Here is a 6,164-nt window from a genome sequence, read left to right as displayed (position 1 = left end):
TTACCATTATACTCTCTAGCTCCATCCATGTCATTGCAAATGGCAAGATTTCACTCTTTTTTTTTTTTTTTTTTGGCTGAATATATTCCATTGTATATACTACATCCTCTTTATCCATCCATCCACCAATGGACATGTGTTGCTTCTTGGCTATTGTAAATAATCCTGCTATAAACATAGGGGTGCATCTTTGAATTAGTGTTTTTGTATTCTTTTGGTCAAGACCCAGTAGTGCAATTGCTGGATCATAAGGTAATTCTATTTTTAACTAACCGAAGAACCTCCATACTGTTTTACACAGCGGCTGCACCAGTTTGCTTTCCACAAACAGTGCAAGAGGGTTCCTGTTGCTCCATATCCTATCCAACACCTGTTGTTTCTTGTGTTGTTGGTTTTAGCTATTCTGACAGGTGTGAGCTGATATCTCTCTTTTCAAAGTTTTATTTATTTTTTTATCCTTTTTTAATTTAAAAATTAAAAAAATAAATAGAGTTAAAAGTTTTATTTAAATTTTAGTTATTTAACATATAGGGAGTGAGGAAGAAGGGGGCAGGAAGGTAGGGAGGATGCTCACAAGCCCTGAGTGCCACCCAGGAAGGCACAGGGTAACAAAACGGCCCTCTATTGTCTGAAGCCTGGAGATAAGCAGCACTGACCAAACAAGAAATCAGTGAAGCTACAGAAGGGTCGAGCCAAGGAACACACAGCTGCTAGAATTGTCAGGGTTTGGGAGCTTCTGCTGATGTAGCCTCATGAGTAAACTTGTTAGTACCCCAGCTCTCCGCCTCTCCAGGTCCTCTGTCCTTCACCTCCTTCTTCCTGCAGAACCAAGGTAATCCCAGAAACTCCTTGACTGGCAACCACTCACCCTGAAGAGTTTCTGGAAACCTCAATGCAAGCAGTATTGTGCTTTGTCTGCCCAGTTGTGGAAAGATTAGTCGGATGCCCATTAAAGGGATTTCTAGCAGGGGAAAGAAAATGTACAGGGCATTTAGGAACCCTACATATGCTTGACTGGTGGAATTGTGATGCGCCCTGAGCACTCTGGCTGTCTCTGGGCCGTGGGCCATCTCCTCCTTCACACACTCCCACTCCTGCAGGGAGTCAAAGACACAGAGTGACCAGGAGCCAGGCTCTGCTGTTTCCACCATTTCTAGATGTGTGGTGTGATCTTTCAAGTTACTTAGCATCTTTGAGTCTTGCTTTCATACACTGTAAAATGAGGCAATAGTGCTGTACTGTTAAATGAATTACCATGTGTAAGGTACAGAACATGGCTCAGAAGAAGGGCTCAACCACTGTGACTATTGTACCCTGGGGACACCATGGCCCTGGACAAACAGAGCCAGAGAGTGACTCAATCCTCTTGTTTCCTGCACAGCTGTGAGCTGAGACTCTGCCTTCTCTTCTCCCTTCCTCTACCACCCACCACCACCCACCCCCCGCCCCGCCCCCAGCAGCTAAACCTGCTGCTGCAGGTTCTGCCCCCAACCCCAGGCTCTCAGCACACATAAGGGCAATAAGCTTACCCCCAAGCAGAACTGGAGGGGAGAAAGTTATTATGGACTAAATGTTGTCCATTCTCTCCCGAATTCATATATTGAAGCCCTAATTCCCAAAGTGATGGTGTTTGGAGATGGGGCCTTTTGGAGGCAGTTGGATTTAAATGGAAATGGGAGGTGGGGGTGGGTGAGATGGGTGAAGGGGTTAAGAGGTACAAACTTCCAATTATAAAATAAATAAGTCTTTTGCCATTTGCAACGACATGGGTGGAGGTAGAGGGTATTATGCTAAGCGAAAGAATTCAGGCAGAGAAAGACAAATACCATATGATGTCATTCATATGTGGAATTTAAGAAATAATACAGATGAACATATGAGAGGGGGTAAAAAGGAGACAGGGAAACAAATCATAAGAGACTCATAACTACAGAGAACAAACTGAGGGTTGATCAGGGAGGTGGGGGGGGAAGGGCTAAATGGGTGATGGGTATTAAGGAGGGCACTTGTTATGAGCACGGAGTATTGTATGTAAGTGATGAATCATTAAATTCTACTCCAGAAACCAATATTGCACCATATGTTAACTAACTAGAATTTAAATAATAAATAAATAAATAAGTCATGGGGATTTAATATATAACATGGTAACTTGTTAATAATGCAATACAATATACAATAGTATATTTGAAAGTTACTAAAGAGTAGATCTTAAAAGTTCTCATCACAAGAAAAAAATTGTAACTCTGTGAGGTGATGGATATGAATTAGATTTATTGTAGTGATCATTTTGCAATGTATACATATATCAAATCATTATTTTGTGCACCTGAAACTAATACAATGTTCTATACCAATTATATCTCAATCTAAAAAAAACACAAAACATTATGAGTTGTGTCTGTGAGAGTGTTTCTGGATGAGACAAATTAAATAATTTAATTAAATTAATAAAATAAAATAAATGGAACATCATGACCCTCCAAATTGATTTCAGAACTGAATGGTATTGTTGAAATGTTTTACAAGTGTCAGTCTAAATTCACGCCTGGGTGCCTCAGTCGTTAAGCATCTGCCTTCAGCTCAGGTCCTGATCCCACGGTCTTGGGAGGTCTTGGGATCAAGCCCTGAATCAGGCTCCCTGCTCAGCGGGGAGCATGTGTCTACCTCTGTCTGCTGCTCCCCCTACTTGTGCACTCTCTCTCTCTGTCAAATAAATAAATAATATCTTTTAAAATAAATAAATGAATAAACAAATAATTTTGTCCAAGAGACAATAAACAAATTATGTAGTTTTCACTTTTGTATATCAATTTTAAGTATAATATACCTGCATGCTATATGATGAGAGAGAGGGGCAGTGGGTGAGAGACTCTCCTCCTTTGCCTCCAGTTCTCTGTGGACCAGGGGATGATTTCTGGAGCTCTGGGCACATACAGCAGAATTCAGTGGGCACTTCCCACACATGTGTACACATGTGTATGTTGCATCACCCATATACAGACTGAGAGATTAAAGGAAGGCATAGGCTATGAGGTGTAAGCTCCATATAATCACCTCCACAGCGATTCCACAAATGCACATACACACCCTCACACAGACAGATGGCTGCGTGTACCTGCCATCTCTCTATTCAACACAAAATAGATGCTAATTACCTCCAGTAATGTCGATTACATCCACACCAAGCACGCAATGCTACCCTTGCTCACCCCAGAGATCTATGTAATCACCCACCACACCCTCTCCTCACCACCCACATTTAGCCAAACCAAGCTGCTGATCAAGAACCAGAGGTACTCTGGTGACCTGGGCTGAGGATGGAGCTCTGAGATGGGGAAGGAGGACCTTGCATGCTGAATTCCTTGTGTTCTGTGAATTCCAGGAAGGTACTAGAAGCCTGGCGGGAGATGGAGCAATTACAGTACAACCTCCTTCTGGAGGAGAGTCCCTGTGCTCTGCAGGTATTCAGGCATATTTCAGAGTAACTAAATGAAGAAGTTTGAATGAGGACTGATTAAGTGGTTGGGTTGTTATTAAGTACAGCGATTTACTTATGCAAATAGGCAGTTCTTTTTTTTTTTAAGATTTTATTTATTTTTATTTGACACAGAGAGAGAGATAGTGAGAGAGAGAGAGCACAAGCAGGGGGAGCAGCAGGCAGAGGGAGAGGGAGAAGCAGGCTCCCCGCTGAGCAAGGACCCTGGGATCATGACCTGGGCCGAAGGCAGCGGCTTAACCAACTGAGCCACCCAGGTGCCCCGCAAATAGGAAGTTCTTGAAGGCAGGGACTTTTTCTTCTTCTTCTTTTTTTTTAAGATTTTATTTATTTATTTGACAGAGAGAGACACAGCGAGAGAGGGAACACAAGCAGGGGGAATGGGAGAGGGAGAAGCAGGCTTCCCGCGGAGCAGAGAGCCAGATGTGGGGCTTGATCTCAGGACGCTGGGATCATGACCTGAGCCGAAGGCAGACGCTTACGGACTGAGCCACCCAGGCGCCCCCCATTTTACATTCTGACCAGCAATGAATAAATGATCCAGTTTCTCTTTATCCTCACTAGCATTTGGTGTTATCACTACTTTTTATTTTAGCCATTCTGCAAAGAGAGTGGGGGTATCTCGTTTTGATTTTAATTTGTACTTCAATAAAATAAACATTAATGTCTTTTCATGTCTTTGGCTTATTTTTTTCAATTGGATTGTTTTACTTTTTTACCATTGTTTTGAGAGTTCTCTGTGTATCCTATGTATGAGTCCTTTGTCTGATATGTGGTTTACAAATATTTTTTTCTATCTATTCCTTGTCTTATCATCCTCTTAACAAGGTCTTCTGCAGAATAAATTTAATTTTTACAAGGTCTGATTTAATAATGTTTTATGGATTATACTTTTGTTGTTATCTAAGAACTTTTCACTAAGCCCTAAGTCCTGAGGATTTTCTTTTATATTTTCTCCTAAAAATTGTATAGTTTTATATGTAATATTTAAATCTGTGATTGATTTTGAGCTGATTTTTGTGTAAAATGTAAGCAGTTTTTCAAATAAAGTGTATTCATCTACTAATAAATTTTATATACCCATGGTAGAAAAATTAGCATATGGATAACATTACAACAAAGAAAATTAAGAATTTTCATAATCCTACCACTTACAGAAAATCATAAAAAATCATAAAAGTTACATTCAGATGTTTGTCCTTTCAACTTTCTTTTTCCTTTGTTCTTATATATGTTTGGATCCCTTCCAATTCCTTTTGAAGATGAGGGAAGTTTTCAAAATTAAACTTAGAGGTTAGATAGAATTTCATTCTCTTTCTTCTTCATCCTTTAACCAGTTTTACTAGTTAGAAAACTAAGTTTTAGAGAGGATAAGCAACTTGCTCTCAGTTGGAAAGGCACAGTCAGGACTTACACATCTCAAGCTGACCACTTACCTAGCCATCCATCATTCATTGTGCCTTGCTCCATAGTGGGCTAAATTACAACAAACAAAAAACAACAAAAGCAATTGCTAGAACACAGTAGAGCAGAGGTAAAATTCTTTGTGCAAGATTTGGAGCTGTCTGGGAAACAAGGTTCTGAATAATAAGGAAATAGAGTGTACCCTAGGGCAGCCCTGGCCTGGAGGTCTAGAAAACGTGTCCAAAGAGAAATTAATACTTTGAAAAACAATAAATTAGGCATAGAGGCTCAGAACATTATACAAATGTTAAGAAGACAGAATTTAAATGTGATTTAACTGTTTTTATTATTACAATATATTATTTTCCACAGGCATGACAATAGAAAGTGAAAATTCCTAGAATAAAGAACTTTAAAAAGAAGCTATAAAAGATACTTTGGGAACAACTGGGAGAAATTTGAATGTGAACTGGCATATGATGATATGTTAATGTTGAACAGTGTAATGATGTCTGCAACTTTCACATGGGTGGCAAGCTGGGGATGCAAGAAAGAGAAAGAGAAATGCAGCAAAATATTAACCAATGTCGTATCTAGGTAGAGAGAACACCTGCCTGCATCCTGGGTATACGACAATGCCAGACACACAGCCAGCGCTTATTAATCGTATAGTACCGTTCACTTAGTTACTTTCTGCAAAAACAGAAACTTACCAGATACAGTTTGAGGTTTTGTAGCGGAAAGAAAAAGCTCATTCCCTGACCGGGAATCGAACCCGGGCCGCGGCGGTGAGAGCGCCGAATCCTAACCACTAGACCACCAGGGACGACGTGGTGTTGGTTCTTCTAGTAAGCTAGACAAAATATGTGGTGTATGACACAAATTGGGAGCACGAACGCGATTGGCTACATTTTAGCTGCCTAAACCGCCTCTGCCACGGCAGATCCGGAAAGAGAGGTAATGGAGGACTGCGGCGACTTTAAAGTCTGAGAATGGCTGCCTTCTCGGAAAAAAAAGGAACCGCCAGCAGCCACTGGATGGCTTTGGGATCCTTTAGCGGAAGGAAAAAAAAAAAGTGTGTGTCAGAAGTGGGATTCGAACCCACGCCTCTATTCAGAGACCAGAACACCCGCGGGGAAGGTGAGCACCTTGAGTCTGGCGCCTTAGACCACTCGGCCATCCTGACACCCGGCGGGGCAGGCGGCTATGCAGAACCCGCTTCCTGTGGGGCTCGCCGCGCCGCCCCGCCCCGCCCCCCCCG

General features: G+C 41.5%; 2 non-coding genes and 1 pseudogene across 2 annotated transcripts; 1 reads left to right on the top strand and 2 right to left on the bottom strand.

Annotated features, from left to right (window-relative positions):
- The first annotated feature begins 3,195 nt into the window (after window positions 1–3,195).
- Window positions 3,196–6,164, top strand: part of LOC110581200 — a 6,249-nt pseudogene continuing 3,280 nt past the window's right edge.
- Window positions 5,658–5,729, bottom strand: TRNAE-CUC. The gene has a single exon. It is a non-coding gene; the product is annotated as a tRNA-Glu (tRNA).
- On the bottom strand, window positions 5,984–6,089 carry TRNAL-CAA. The gene is made up of 2 exons: window positions 6,052–6,089; window positions 5,984–6,029 (listed from the first exon to the last, which is right to left on the bottom strand). It is a non-coding gene; the product is annotated as a tRNA-Leu (tRNA).

This window comes from Neomonachus schauinslandi, chromosome 7, assembly GCF_002201575.2.
Source record: "Neomonachus schauinslandi chromosome 7, ASM220157v2, whole genome shotgun sequence".
NCBI lineage: Eukaryota > Metazoa > Chordata > Mammalia > Carnivora > Phocidae > Neomonachus > Neomonachus schauinslandi.
Note: the sequence above shows the minus strand (reverse complement) of the source record. Positions and strands in the feature narration are given on the sequence as shown.